Genomic DNA, 16,345 nt, shown 5'->3' on the forward strand with positions numbered 1-16,345 from the left:
CGCTTAGAGAGGTGGTTAAGACTAGAAAAGCACAATATAAATGTAGTTAATTAACCATCTGTAAAACTGAGTTTCTCCACAATTAATCCTGCAAAAGCACCACTTTAAATCTTGTGCTTACCATAAATGTGCTCATACGTTTCTTGGAAATGAATAATTAAGCATAAAAAATGACTTATCAACTAAAGAAATCTTAGTCGACTAAGACCAAAACGACCGATTAGTCGACTAATCGACTAAGAGGTGGCAGCCCTACAGTGCTGTCCCTGGTTGTTCAAACACAAATAACTCATCGGGGAAGCAGTTTTATTTCACGAACTACCAATGACCGATCAGCAAAGATGCTGAATGTAATTGCATTCTGGTTGAGGCAACTACTTTAGTGAAGAAACTAAACTAAAACTAATTCCCTTTTGGTTTGACTGTTAAAATCTGACTCTGGGATGAGAGGCCCCTGAACATAGATGGAGATAGTTAATCTTGTAAGATGATTTCTTTCTATCAAACATCATTGCACCTCTGCAAGAAATTTCACTGCGATGTCACGACGACAGTTTACTTTGCAAGAAATGAAAGACGTTAATGATGTCATGATGACGTTTTTACAGAGTGCCTCTGTCAGAAAGGGTACATGGTGGAAGAGACAAAGCTAGCGGAGTAGGGGTGCAAGATATATCGACTCAATATCGCTATCGCAATATATCCAAAGCGTCGCAATAAGTATGCCACATTTTTTTTATTTTGTGGAGCGATGCGTCCCGTCTGCGAAAGAAAAGTTGTGTCCTGTTCTCTTTATTTATACTGTACAACCAGAAAAAACATGTCCTGTTCTGTAGACATGGTCGTAATTTATCTATTCATGTTGTACCAGTCCAATATGACCGTCAGTGGAAATAAACCTTGTTTAATTTGTTATGAATCTATTTTGATGCGTTTTCCCGTAACTTTTGTAATTTTACATAGGTTTAAAAAATATATCGAAATTAATACTGAGATCGCAATATTCATAATCGATATCGCAAGATCACGTTTTGTCAATATCGTGCAACCCTATAGCGGAGCACAAAATATGTCCGACATGACAAGCCTACATCAGCATCTCCAGTGTACAACAAGGGGATAAAAGCACCAATTTAAAGAGAGTGGACACAAAAATGCATGGTCAATTCTTGTAACACGTTGATAGATAGTGTTTTAGGATTGGTTTGTTATGACCATCGTGTCAGCTACTTGTTTTTGTCGAAGGATCAAGACTTTTCAGTAGAGGCCATAGTAAGCTGCTTAGGAGCCTTGGTGGAATAAGCACCCTTCATAGCTTGTACTATGACCCTGCGACTTACTGGTAACTGTAGCAAACTCAACCAGCACTTCTACAGATTCCTATTCCCCAATCCTTGGAGCCACTTTAAGCTCCAGTCTAGCATCATCTCATAGATGCCACAACATACGGTCATCTTTAAATTATTAGAACAGCAGGATGGAAAATGTGTAGCTATTCACCGACAACATTCCAACATCAAAAACAATATTAACGCTAAATCTATTCCCAGAAACACTATTTATTTTTACATTCCCACACATATTTCATGCCACGCTATTAGCTGTAAAAATGTTATACTTTACTGATATGCATACGGAACTTTGCCACACCCCTTACACAAGGCAGTGAGTTCAGAATCCAACTCAACCTGCTTCATTTTCACATCTAGGTCTGTGTGTTAACTACTGCTAATACCATTGCGTTTTACATCTACAGAGATATTGAGAGCCACGAAAGAGCATAACAATGGACATTTTCATTACAAAGAACAACTTGTGTCTGCAGTAAAAGTCTGGCTTATTGAGACCTGTCAAGAGAACTTGGTATCTCTGTCTCTCCCACAACAGATTTCTCCCAGCATGATTGTTAAACGTTGTTATAAAATGGCGGCTCTACAAAGAAGCCCTTGCGCTTTCGTTCTGAGGGGACGAGCGCCAATACCTTAATGCTAACTGCTGATGCTTTAGACTGCTGTAAAACAAACGCAAATGATTATACTTCATACGTTAATTTTCATCACAGTGAAAATAATTTAAACAAAAAAAAAGGTTACAAAAACATCTGACAGGACAAGCCCACATTTGCAACTGTAGTACATGTCTGATGAAAAAGTAAATGTACAGTGACAGGATCTACTTTTACCAGAGCATGTCAGGCCACGGTCAACAGCCTTTAACCTAACACCAACAACGCCTCATTCAGAAACTCCACCCTGAAACATAAACACTATACCCAGAGCAGTATTCTACCATCTCTTAAAGGCTGTTATCCCTGCACTGATAAGCTAATGGATGGATCCTTTCGCCAGTGGTTCATACTGTACAATGGATTCCTATTAAAAGAGTCACCCAGGGGAGAAAGGAATAGACTATTTTCTACTAGAAAATGTGCCAAGTTTAAAATGAGCAGACATTATCACTTGCCAGCTAGATCCAGGCTGAGAAAAAAATATTAACTCTTAATATTTTAGATAACCAAACAAAACTCTGCACTTCCAGCTTAATTTCATGTACTTATTTGAGAATTCATTAAAAAGGTACACTGTGTAGGAATTTCTCCCATCTAGCGGTGAAATTGTATTTTGCATTCAAAACAAACAGTGCTCTCTCTCTCTCTCGCCTCGCTTTTTCAAATGCGTGTTGCAACTACGGTAGCAGTTATGTACCAAAAAGCTAGAATTCCCTTTTTCGGCGACGAGGATTCCTTCTCCTGTGGCTCGGCATAAGTATGATCCTCCATTATGAACTAAAGTGCAGTGCAGGTTTTCAAAGACAAGCGCCTCGCGCTGATCTCCTTCTCCGTTTCAGCTGGTTTCAGTCACGTGACGCTGGCTCTAAACGAAAACGCGTTGTGGATCAGCTAGACAGGTAGGTAGGCTAGTGCTTTATGTCCCTCTCAGCGATTATAGTTTTTCAAAATGGCGGAACGACATGGAAGCCTCCTTGGACTTGCCCGTCCAATGTAAATACAGATAAGAAATTCTTCGCTTACGAGGATAAGTCACATCATTGACAGAGGTCATTTTACACAAATGAGGACATATTTATGAATGAAGACACTGATTTTAGCTAATAAAATACTTAAAACACTACACAGTGTACCTTTAAATTCAAAAGGCCCATTAAAAAAAGCAAGATTTATACGTCATAAATATGACATAAAACATAAAAACAAGTGTAATACATAACTAATAAGATTGGAATTTGTGCACATTTTGGATAAATTCTCCTCTTTCAGTGCAGTTATAGGAGTCATTTTTAAACAGGAGGGCCCCCCCCCGGGGGTCAATCAAACAGTTGCGTCATTGTCCAGCGGATGTGTCACATTTCACAAAAGGTGTCAAAGTGCACTGGATACATTTCAGAGGCAGTATACCGGTTTGTTAACGCAGCCTGACCAATTTTGTGTTGTTGTCAGTTGTCCGCGTTTTTTGAAATTACACGTGTTATTGACTTGCCGACATGTTTCTCTCTCAAAAGCTTCAGAGCCAATTCACCACTTAAACAGAAAGCCTGTCGTTCTAAACGACAACCACTTGTTAAAATTGATATCAGCAGAAATAAAGAGAATGCATCTCTATCTATACTGTTGGAAAACAAATTGTTTGGCTGTATAGCCTAGCCATTAATACCATAACATCACAACCTAATGTGATTAACATGTGGTGAAATGCATGATTAAATATAAATGAACGTCAATTGTAAGTAAATGTTGACATTGCATGTGAATTTCATGATACGTTACACTAGGACAACAGGGCGGGCAAATGAACTGCACGTAGCCTATGTCACACATCCTATCACAGGGTGTCATTAATCCCAGCAGCCATGGCAGAGCTGTGTCCAGTGGACATTAGGGGTGAATTTATCACAGAGGGCTTCAGATGCATTATATGTCTAATTATGTCTAATAGCTCTACTTGTCAGTAGAGGAGCCATTCACAGAGGGACATAATACAAGACTCAACTAGACTCATCTTAATGGAGCTTGATGGTAAAAGGTCAAGATTTTTACTTAATTATGGAATAGAGCCAAAATAGAGAAGGCTGTTTCCATTTTTATTTGACACATTAGTATAAAACATAATTTAGCCACATTATGTAATACTTGCGACTTTCATGTTTGGGCAAAAAAAAATAAGGTGGTCCATACTTTACAGGGTTAACATAAAGAATGAGTAAGTTTGCCAACACCGTGCAATATTTGATGCGTGCGGTGCCATAAGAAGACACCGTTCAAATAGCACTCCGTAGTGGGATGAACCATGTCTTGATGAGTCAGCTTAATGTCAGCGCTCATCACATTTAGTAGAATTATTGAAATACACTGCAAGCATGACTGTCTGTGCACGTCCATGAACAAGAAGTAAAAATTAAACTGTAACTGAACATAAATAAGTATATATACTCTGATATAGGTAATAATACATATACCCTCATGTTGAAACACTCCATTTCTAAAGCTAGTTCTTCACACTATTCTAGCTATTTCTACAGACATGGCACAACTCTGAGCATGTTGCAGAGTGGTGAAAACTTGAACCTTCTTCACAGCAATGGCTAAATATAGAGAGCAAATAATTCCAACCACATTATATATTCCAACAGTGAAGGCTGGGCCTATGCAGAACACCGCTCTAAACCCTCTTTATCTTGCAAAACCATCAGGGCAATGAATCAACATGCAGGTCTGGCAACATAAATGCTTCCTGGTGCAAGGCCAAAATGGCTATTTTATGAAGCAGCAGAGCCGGTGCCATCCTGCACAAAGATACAGGACCACAGCATTATTTTTAGATGAGGGCTGAAGGATACGCTACTTCACTGATTGTACTGAATTTAATGAACGAGCTTGGTATTGAACCTTTGTTTCTCTCTCTCTCTCTCTCTCTCTCTCTCTCTCTCTCTCTCTCTCTCTCTCTCTCTCTCTCTCTCTCTAAAAAAGAAAGAATCATCACAACACGGTGTAATCTTAAAAGGCAAGATAATGATGTAGGTTAACACAACAGATGAATGTGGTCAGAGATGTCTGCAGGATGCACTCACTGCTTATGTAAGCACAGAGAGGAGATAGATATGATTCACAGGCCTCCATCGTGGACAGCATTTCTTGCCAGTCACTGTGAACAGCAGTAAGCAGCGATGGAGAAGTCTCTGTTGGAGTAGTTGTAATTCAGAAGGATGAAGTGTGGATTAAGAAAAGTATTGGCCGTTGTGTTCTCACTTTTAGATTGCAATCTTTTCTAACTGAACCAATCGTACGCTGTAACACAGCTAAAACAGATAGGTCTATAAGAACTGTTTTTGGTCCCAAAATTCACAAAACCAAAGCACTTGCAGTGTTCAGTTGTCTGTAGATAAATAATTCTGTGTGTTGACATTTGAAATCAATCCTACAGTTTTCACTTTGTAACATATAGCCTATGGCTGCTCAGTAGTATTAAATATTTGGTACTCTAAGACATTCATATCTAATTTTTTTTTTAGATATATCAGAATACATATTAAAAAAAAAATTAGCACCAGGATGAAATAGGTTAATTCATTCTATACTACTCTGACCTCCTCCTTGCTGACGTTGATAACTACCTCATCCTTATGGTCATTCAATCCATTTACGATTAAATCAACGGCATTATTTCATCAGTCGTGTTTGTGTCGGAAGCTGGTTGGACATTGTGGAAAATAATACCACTGCAGAACGATGGTGTAACCGCGATGAGTTTACAATGACACACGGCATGTTACGGTTACAGTTACAGCTAACGTTAGTTACGAACTGTAGAGGGCATTTTACTATCCAACAAGCCAACTGTGGAGATTAGAGACATACGAGAAAGACGACAGCATTCGCAGTAACAAACTTGATAAGGCGATATCCAATGCCTCCTGATAGCTCGAGGAGAGCTGCTGGCCGTGTAGCTTGTGGTTTGTTATTTGTTTTGTATTTATGACAAGCTCTCAGAACTTGGCTAATTCTCGAGGTTAACCCCTAAAGATGCGTCCTCTCACCTACACGCACCACGGGAAAATGTATCATCTCCTAACATTACATTGTTCACCCCTTTAGATCCACCCATCCTCTCACCTACATGTTCACCCCTAAATATGCAGCCATCCTCTCACCTAGCTAGATGTTAACCCCTAACCCATAACCTCTAACCCACATGCTCACCCCTAAAGATGCGTCCTCCCGCCTACATATTCGACCCAAAATAAGTACCCTCTTACCTCCATGTTCACCCCTAAAGATGCACCCTCTCACCTCCACTCTGCAAGCTTTATGGTGTCCTACGCCACGGATGGATTAGCTAGCTAGCTAGCTAGCCAGCTATCGCTAGCTGTCTAGTTGCTAACAGCAGCTTGAGCGATTTACCTCATAAATAAAAGCCTGTCAAATGTAAAACAACACATGGCGACCTCAGAAAACGGTTCGGACCAAACAGCCACAAATGCGACGGATGTATTTGGCTAAATATCACACGTTCAGTAACGTTAAGAATATCCTTAATGTTACCTGCTTTACATTAGCCGGTTAGCCGCTAACGTTCGCTGCGAGACCAGCTGCTGATGACGGCCTGGGTGGTGGGTGTCCTCCACGGTCACAGAGGGGGGAGAGGCAGCGGTGTATGTCTGATTTCAGCCTTCTTTCTTTTAGATGACGATTACGTTACAGCATTGGAAACGACGGCTGAAAAGGGGGAAGCTACTCAGTGTGACTGGCTGGTTCGCAGCATAAATAGATGATGCGAAAAAATGTGTGTCCACCTCTCAGCTCGATGAACGGGTAGCTCAGTCAGTTACAACCTGCCTTCACAACATCCTCTTCATCATCATCAGTGTGCAGGCCAGGGAGTTCCGCATACTGAGACCTAACGGAAGCGACACACACCAGCCTGGCGAAAAACACTTATTAATGCTCTCCCCCGGGTAACGTTACTTAAGTTTGGCTGTGACGGTAGGCCTAGTACCGTTTTTTGCCTATTGCTTACACACTTTTTTTGCAGAAATTGGCTCATTATGTCAAAACTCTACACACAAGCCAATCAGACATAGCACTTGGAGATTAACAACTCACATCTATGCCAACATGAAATACTGCAATCAAAACTTATTAACACTCCTTTCTAAAAATGAAATTCTTGCAACAAAACCATGCACACATGCACCATTTGAATTACTCTTCCATATCACCAGCAACACACTGATGGGCTTTAGCTATATAAAACACTGCAGTCTTTGTGTTTCTATTTTTATTGTCATTTTCCCAGACTCAGACTTCTGTAAAACTGAAAAGTAGACTTTCTGCAGTAATCAAACAAGAGTTTTTACAAAAAAAAAAAAAACATTCTTACAGAAATAAAGGAAAATAGAATCACAAATCATCAAATTTAGCAAGAAAACTAAAAGTAAAAAAACAAAACAATTACTGGATAAATTGCATTGGGGAAAAAAAAACATATTTTTTGTGGTTTTGTGTGTGTGTGTGTATATATGTGTGTGGTGGGGGTGCTTGGGGGGGTTGGGGGCGCTTATGGATCCCGCCTTCTGTTCGTATCTGGCCACAAGACCTCGTCAACATCACAGGCGATGTCTCTTCCACGTCCAACTCCTCTCTCTCTCTCTTTGTCCTCCTCTTACTCTGACTCTCATTGCCTCCATGCTTGTAAAGTTCTCAAAATGGCTTACCTGAGGCCTATTTGTAGTGCTAAGGCTCAGACCGATTGGTGTTGCTGTTTTCTGTGCAAGTGTTTTCAGGTCTTAATGTAAGTGCCTACAGTTGCCAGATGAGTTTGGCATTTTGAACAGAGAAAACGTGTTACAGAATTGCAAACAAAATGCAAAGTATAAAATGTGTTTAAGCTTTGGTTACACAGTGTTTAAAGGTCCCATGACATGCTGCTTTTTGGATGTTTTTAATATAGACCTTAGTGGTGCCCTAATGCTGTATCTGAAGTCTCTTTCCCAAAATTCAGCCTTGGTGCAGAATTACAGCCACTAGAGCCTAGCCTCGTGAGACCGTCCTGATCTCGCGAGCTCCAGTTTTCCACTCGCAGATCAGTCTGGCACCTTGAGATAGAGAAAATTTGGAGCCGTTCGCCAAACAACCGTCCAATCAGCATTGTTTTTTAGGCAGGTTAAGGTGTGACGCAACGAGAAGCGTCTATCACCAACATAGGTGGTGATGGACAGATGGTTTATCCAATCAGCTAACCAGTATTTTCAGACAGCGGTAGCCCCAATTCTGTTAGCCGCTCGCTAATGCTTTTTTCTCTTGGATCCTTCTTTTGGAATATGGACCGGGAACCTGAAATGGTGTCTTTTATTTGTAAATTCTCGTTACACAAACGGCAAATATCCTTTACCGACATGTTGCTTTCTTGCTGAGCTAACGAGGTATGCTTTGCCTGCAGCAGCAGGGGTAGCCTGGCTTGTGGTTGTATTATACGCTTCGTTGATCTGATTGGTTGATTTGGCCCATCTATTACCAACATAGGTGGTCATAGGTGGTGATAGACAGATGGTTTATCCAATCAGCTAACCAGTATTTTCGCCCCTTCCCAAAAGTTCTCCAACGGTAAGTTCCCAGATGGATATGCCGAGCAAATGCGAAGCAATCCATCTGGCGGAGTCAGGTTAACTAGAGCCAGTCCCACAATGAGCTTTCCTTAGTATGTGACATTTCTGTGTCTGTAGCTATTGAGGAGGAGAGAGGGGGGGCAAGGTGGAGCATGGGGGTGTGGCCTTGACCAACTGCCACTTTGCTCGTTTGAAAGCCATGATGTCTCTCTCTTTCTCATGGGCGGGCCAAATTCTCTGGGCGGGCAAAACAGAGAAAGGGGGAGGTAACCAGATTCCAGATCGGCCCATCTGAGCTTTTATTTTCTCAAAGGCAGAGCAGGATACCCAGGGCTCGGATTACACCTATCGCCATTTCTAGCCACTGGGGGACCATAGGCAGGCTGAGGGAACTCACATTAATGTTAAAAAACCTCATAAAGTGACATTTTCATGCCATGGGACCTTTAAGGTATGCTACAAGAAGTTTAGGTATTGAGGCTTTGGTCTAAGCATTCGTTTTTTGGTGTGTAAGCAATATGCAAAAACTGTAATAGCTAGTTCACTCAATGATCAGTCTGAACAGTTTGCAGTATTTTACGGTGTTCTATTGCCTGACAGGGCCGGCCAAAGCCTTTTGGGGGCCCACAAAGTCTGATCTGATAGCCACGTCCTACCACCCCCCAAACTGTTCAATTATTATGAATACAATCATACAATTTATAACAATTAATATTACTGAAAGGAAAACAAGCTCTGGCTAGATTAAATATCAATACTACCTTTAACACTAATATTATCTTTAAGAAGGGTGCCTTGAGACGTGTATGTTACTGTTCAAATCCAGCATAATCCTATCTACCCCTTAACATACAGTATATGTATACATATAATATATATTATCACCATCACCATTTTATCAGTCTGGATCTGGAAGTCCCACAGGATCTTAGCTCTGTCACTAGGCTCTTTCGAGATGAACTGGGCCTCGCCTGTAAAGTGAACGAGAGCGCGGCGGGGGGCGGGGACAAAAAGCCCCGGTAAAATCGGACAGTTTCCAGCAGCATCCAGTCTGAACAGGAAAGTCACAGAAACACTCCCATCCTGTTTTGTCCCATTCCGATTCATTAAAATCTTATCAGACCTATAGCTCGTACACAGTCTCCTGTTGTTTTTATTATGACGGAGTAGCTATCAAAATGCTTTGCTGGCGATCTGTTACTGATGTTAATAAACAACAGACTGTAGATGATCCGTAATATGAACGGATTTAGTCTCTCTGACTTCTACAACGTCACCATCAGCCACACGTGTTCTGTACGGAAGAAGCCTTTAAATCAGACAAATATCAATTAAAATCCCTCCAATTCAAAAACAATAAAAAGGGGGCGACCTGTAGCTCACCCAGTAAGAGGGTGCGCCCCATGTGGGCTGAGGCCTTTGCAGCGGCCCAGGTTCGAATCCGACCCGCAGCCCTTTGCTGCGTGTCATCCCCCATCTCTCTTCCACCTTTCCTGTCTATCCACTGTCACTCTGAAATAAAGGGGACAAGGAGAAGGCCCCCGAAAAATAATCTTTAAATAGTTTATATAAAACGACTTCATGTTGAGTCGATTCTGAACCAATCAGCTGTTGGATCAGCTGAGAGCCAGGCGTTTCCCATCATGCCCTGGGTCTTGCAGTCGGTGGAAAGTAGTCCCCCATGATCTCGTGAGGTTAACGATGCCCATGTGTGCATGACGTCAGAGCAAGTCGGACACACGGAATCGGTGGCCTGAATTTCCTGTTATTATGCAATTATAATATAAGCAAAATCCCAATCAAACTGTCCAATTTTCATAAACACATGCTTTTGGCTTGGTCGCTCTTATTTAAACATAACTTCTCACCTCATCAATATTACATTTGGCATAATGAGGACATTCTCTTCAAAAACAAATCTTTATTTTTTTGAAAACTGGTACAGGAATAATATTTTACTTGTTGGTCAACTCTTTGCATGGCAGACTGTACAGTTTTTCAGATTTATTTGCAGAAATGGGGAGTATGCAATTGTCTTTGATGCAATTCCTTCTGGAATCAGAATGCTGCTGGGAGGCATTCATTTCCCGTGGCCACTGACTCACAATATGGATTTATCTGATCTGATGACTGCTGTGGGGAAGTTATGCTTTTCTGCGGAGCGCCAGACTAAAAATAAAACAATTAGGACTTTATACCAAAAAGATATTGTTACTATTCCTTATATAATCCCACATTGGAACAGTTTAATAGAGAATGTCCTTTGGAAAACGTTTGGTCTTTGCCTTTCTAATATGTGCTTATTACGTTTAAATGAATTCACAGATTTTACCCAGCAAAGTGTGTTGAATCCAGAGATTGAATCTGAACGCTCTTTCTGCAAAAGGTCAGATGAAGATATTTCCCATTTATTTTGGAAATGTTCCCACGCAGAAAAATTTGAGACGATAAAAATGACGATAGTGGGAAAAACTCCATCGGTACCTTGTTAGCCAGTTCCCAAATGGGCGTATGTGAGGCAGATCAGTCTGGCATCTTGAGATAGAGAAAGATGCCAAAAAAACAACAACATATTAACATTATAAAATCAATAACAGTGTTCTTTGGCGCTAGGGGGGAGTGAGACGACCACAATTCAACTCGAAAAAAAAAGTCATATAACCATTCCAATGACTCCGAAGCTGTTCAGTTAAGGTAAATTAAGCTAAAATAAAAACTGCATAGTTCCCCTTTAAGATGGAAAGGAAGGAACATATTTATTTATTTTATTAGTTTATTTGTCAGGGACAATGTACAAAAAACATTAATCTTACGAAAAGATGTTTTGTACCAGAGTTAGCTATTGCTAGTTTCCATCTGCAGTCCCTGGGAAGGTGCACACAATATTAAAACATATTACAAATAACAATAGTAATAAGAAATACATGCAAGATTACACTTATCAGATGATCAAAAAACCATCACAGCAACTGTGATGTGTGTCTCTTCATTATTAATCGTTTATTTCTACTACATAAATGTAAGTGGGCTCTCAACCTTTCTTTCCTGTGTTTGAGAGTGAAGTCAATGAATATTTGGACTCTATAAGATATTTAAAGAACTGTAAAGCTCTGAAGACTGTGCAGCTACATATATTCAACACTCGTGACATCACGTGACTGAATGATATTGGAACCCTTCTAACTGGAAGTGATGCTATGAATTGGACTGCTTGTTGATTAGCCTTGCTGGACTTTGAAGACTCCCCTGGGATATGTTTATGTATTTATGTTGTAGTTGTGTGTATGTGTACTTGTATGTGTTGTTTGTAACTGCAAAATGCTCTCAATAAATTAATTGAAGAAAAAAGGAAAACAATAAAGAAAAAACAGTGTTTCCTTAAGGATTTTTTTTTAGCAGTGGGGGCAGGTCCGAAAATCACCAGTTGACTTAATTTAAATTTGCAAGACCAGGCTTAAATGAACTGACAACAGAAGTTCTACGACTTACAGTTCTCAAGGACGTACGCACACGATCTCAACTGGCTTATCATCCGGCCAGCGTCTCTTTTTCCTTTCTCCCTGTTTCTGACGAGTGACCGCTTTATTCTCCGACATGCACTCTAACAATGCAGCCCTATTTCTGATACCGTGGGGGGCAGAAATGTTGCCGTGGGGGGCCACCACGGTCAAATCAACATAGAGGAAACACTGAAAAATAACACACATTTAATCGGCCTGCATTGGGCGGCAATCACCGGTGATCGATTCTGTGCAGGCCTGGCTCATCTTGAACGCGCCTAATCTCTGCCACCTTTGGAGGTGCCTCCCATAAACACACCTAAATCACCAACAGAACTGTCTGAGGTTGAGTTGCATTGTGGGTAATGTAGGCAGGCATATAATACAAATTGTAGTGCCCTAACCATCCAGCACTCACACCAAATGCTATTTGGTATATATATATACACCCATAATATATATATATATATATATATATATATATATATATATATATATATATATATACACTACCGGTCAAAAGTTTGGGGTCACTTAGAAATTTCCATTCCACTCCATTCCAGACACAATACCTGCTGAGATCAGTTGTATTGTTTTTTTTAACCAGGGCAGCAGTTTTCAGATTACATTATTTGCTTACATAATTGCAAAAGGGTTCTCGACTGTTGTAGAAAGAAGTGGCTGAAGAAACACTTGAAATTCATGCTTTTTGGTCTAAACGTCATACCCAAATTAAAAGTAGTACAGCTCCCATATACTTTGACACTCAGGGGTGTGCCTGATATCATTGGAAAGGAAACATTCTCAAGTTTTTGTTACAAGTGTCAGGGCGATTCTAGGCCTTACTGACACAGAGTTACAGAGGCTAGAATGGAGATTTTTTATTTCTGTCCAAGTTATAAATCTGTAAAATTATTAAAATACACTGCTGTAAACACATCTGACAGGTGACAGACAACACAGCATTAGCCACGTCTCAGCTTACTACAGAAAAAAATTCAGAAGCTAAAAGACTCAAAAATGGATTTTATATGAATTCTTTTCTACAAATATGTCTGTGCGTTTTTTATGTCTATTTGAAAAGTTCAAATAAAAAACCAAAAAAACTACAAAATACAACACTTCTCAAATACACAAACAAACCCACATCAATCACCTTTCCAATGATATCAGGCACACCCCTGAGTGTCAAAGTATATGGGAGCTGTACCACTTTAAATTTGGGTATGACGTTTAGACCAAAAAGCATGAATTTCAAGTGTTTCTTCAGCCACTTCTTTCTACAACAGTTGAGAACCCTTTTGCAATTATGTAAGCAAATAATGTAATCTGAAAACTGCTGCCCTGGTTAAAAAAAACAATACAACTGATCTCAGCAGGTATTGTGTCTGGAATGGAGTGGAATGGAAATTTCTAAGTGACCCCAAACTTTTGACCGGTAGTGTATATATATACACACACACCCATAAACACACTTAAATCTCCAACAGAACTGTCTGCGGTTGAGTTGCATTGTGGGTAATGTAGGCAGGCATATAATACAAATTTTAGTGCTCTAACCACCAAATGCTGCTATATGTATATGTATTTGGGGTGTATGGTCTGTATATTTGAAGTTCTGTATAGATATGTGCAGCACTGGCTCTCTGTATAATTGCACAGTTCTTGTGTCGCATCTGATTTGTATGAAATGTGCTATAGAATGAACGTTTGATTGATAAAATGCACCCAAGGCCTACTCTTTATATGCGATAGTGTTGTATTTTATCTATCGTGATTATGACCATTTCATTCTGATTCAATTCTATACGTTTTTGTATACTGTATGGTAGTGTACTCTGAAGATATCTTCGAGGGACAACTTAAACTCATCTTTGTAAAAAAAAAAATTAATAAAAAAAATACTGATCTTACAGCAAGCTCTAATTCTAAAGTTATTCAAACCCCTCCGTGCTTCCATCATTCGTCATAGGAAGTCACAAGTCAGTAACAGATGTTTCACTTTCCAGCAAATAAACGGGCTGGTGTCCCATTTAAATACCAAATAAATCATAGTATATGTACCATGACGAGCCCTAATCTATTTCAATCTGGCTGATTTGAGCATCAACCCATCTAAAATCTGAGCAGTAAACAAGTGATTGTGATTCCAAACATAACAGCACTACAGCATAGCTTTAATTTATACTGTACATACAAACAAAAGCTCTTCTGGAGTTACAAGTATTAAAATAGGTTTGCATTTCTATACATCAATAATGTTTACAGTGTCATCCTTTGAAGACAGGAATTAAATTAGATCAGAGATAACAATTACAGTATATACAGTACAATTAACCTTGATACCTACATAATTAACATAACATGTACCCTAAGAGACATTAAGATTTAAGAACCAAAGACTGATGCTCATTTGATCAGAGTACAGCACACAATGACAAAATAATTTCAGTTTCAACAGACCCGGGATTTGATCGGGGCATGGTGGAAAATTCACCCCAATATCAAAAAGGTTACTTTTAAACTTAACGGTTAGTGTTTGGCTAGAGATGCCATGCAAACAGCAAACCAAAAAACCTAAAGCAAACCTCACATTTCATTGCAAAGGGACACAAAAGAAACAAGAAAAATCACTGGTATGGTTTTTAAAATGCCGCACACTCTCACATTAATCTGCTTCCTCTAATATTGATGGAACTGTCAAAAAGAAAACTATTAAATGCATTGCTAAAGGGTTAGAAGGATGTAAGAAAATCAATAACAAAAACATTGTTAGAGCATCAATAAAAAGTAAATCAAATTTTTAGAGGGAAGGCAAACGGCTTGATACAATACATGGTCAGAAAATGCCAGGTCACCACTGACTTCTGTCTTTATCTGTTCTTGCTAAATGGAAATGTGCACCTTTAGAGAATTCTTTTATACTTGTAGGTTTACTGATATTAAGTTTGACATTTAATTTAGGCGACTTTTCAATTAGCAATGTAACAGCGCATCTAAAGATGGGAATGGAACTAGTATAACTCTGCGGCACTTGCTTCCAGTAGCAAGAAAAACAGTAGCCTGTCGTCGGGTGTTTTTCCCAAGCAACTGTTGAGGAAGAGGAAGGAAACACTCTGGTTCCTATTGTTTCTGATTCGGCAGGCTCAAGAACATACCACCGTTAATAATAAAGAATGTGGAAGGACAACATCCATTTGTTTGAATTCATTCAACCAACCAACCAACCAATAGGTGGAGCTCACTGCATTTTGCCCATTTACTATCAGAGTCAACCAGTGATACACCAGGCAGAGGCAGTCAATTATGGTCTACTGTTCCAATTAGCCATTCAATCTTTTAAATCAAAAACATCATATATATATATATATATATATAGATTAATTGAATGGCAAACACAACCTAAACAGTTAGAGTTGCATAGCAAGTACTGTAGTATTTCATCAAAATGTCTGCTGTAAAAAAAATAAAAGACAACCCAAGTCTAACATTGAAATTCAAATGATCAAAAAACATAAGATCCATCAACAAGTGCTTTTGCCTACTGGTTATTGTAATTAAAAACAAAGTCACTTTTTGTTTTTTTGTGAGTCATTCATTTGTATTTCAATTACTGTTCCAATTTTAGCTGCAACAGGTTAGCCGTGAAATGCAATTTTATGAAAAGCCAAAATAAATTGCAACTGAAAACGGCGTATAAAAAAGGAATACATTACAGTAAAATGGCCGATTTTAACTGGCACCTTGTAAGAGCTGAAATAGTTGAAACCCTTGCGTTAGGACTGAGAAAACGGCATTTTACATCTACGGTTATGCTAGTCTAATGGTGATGTCTGGGCATGGCTACACAGACACCTAATGAAAACTCTGTCATTTCAAAAACAGGCTGCAGTGCCATCACGTTGTCCAGTTTTCAGCCCTCTTAAAGCAACAGGAGCACAAAGAGAAAAATAAACTTTCACAATTATAATTTTGCATTGACATTTCTTTATCATCCGTTATGCATATCAAGTTTACACTGCACAGGTGAACGCATGGAAAAAAACAGCATGAGTATAAACATCAATCTCCATTATAAATGTTTTTTTTTTTATAACACCAAATGTTAATGTTTCTACTCATTTCCTGTTGTTCTCTGCTCCCTGTCGATAAAGATTTTGGTATAATTTTTTTCTTCGCGAGGCTTTCCAAAATCTGACCAGTTAAAGCTGTGTGGTGTCGAGTAC

The 16,345-nt window shown here is 39.4% G+C and overlaps 1 protein-coding gene across 14 annotated transcripts in view; it reads right to left on the reverse strand.

Annotated features, from left to right (window-relative positions):
• Positions 1-7,002, reverse strand: part of madd (MAP-kinase activating death domain) — a 61,299-nt gene extending 54,297 nt beyond the window's left edge. For 5 of the 14 annotated variants that reach the window (XR_003692642.1, XM_028579022.1, XM_028579028.1 and 2 more), the window contains exon 1: positions 6,557-7,001. The gene's annotated coding sequence lies outside the window, so the exon portion shown is untranslated. Of the gene's footprint in view, positions 1-5,085; positions 5,194-6,270; positions 6,534-6,556 lie in introns of those variants that run through there. The other 9 variants (XM_028579006.1, XM_028579036.1, XM_028579015.1 and 6 more) reach the window with 5 other exon arrangements.
• Positions 7,003-16,345: the final 9,343 nt, after the last annotated feature.

Source organism: Perca flavescens, chromosome 1, assembly GCF_004354835.1.
Source record: "Perca flavescens isolate YP-PL-M2 chromosome 1, PFLA_1.0, whole genome shotgun sequence".
Taxonomy (NCBI): domain Eukaryota; kingdom Metazoa; phylum Chordata; class Actinopteri; order Perciformes; family Percidae; genus Perca; species Perca flavescens.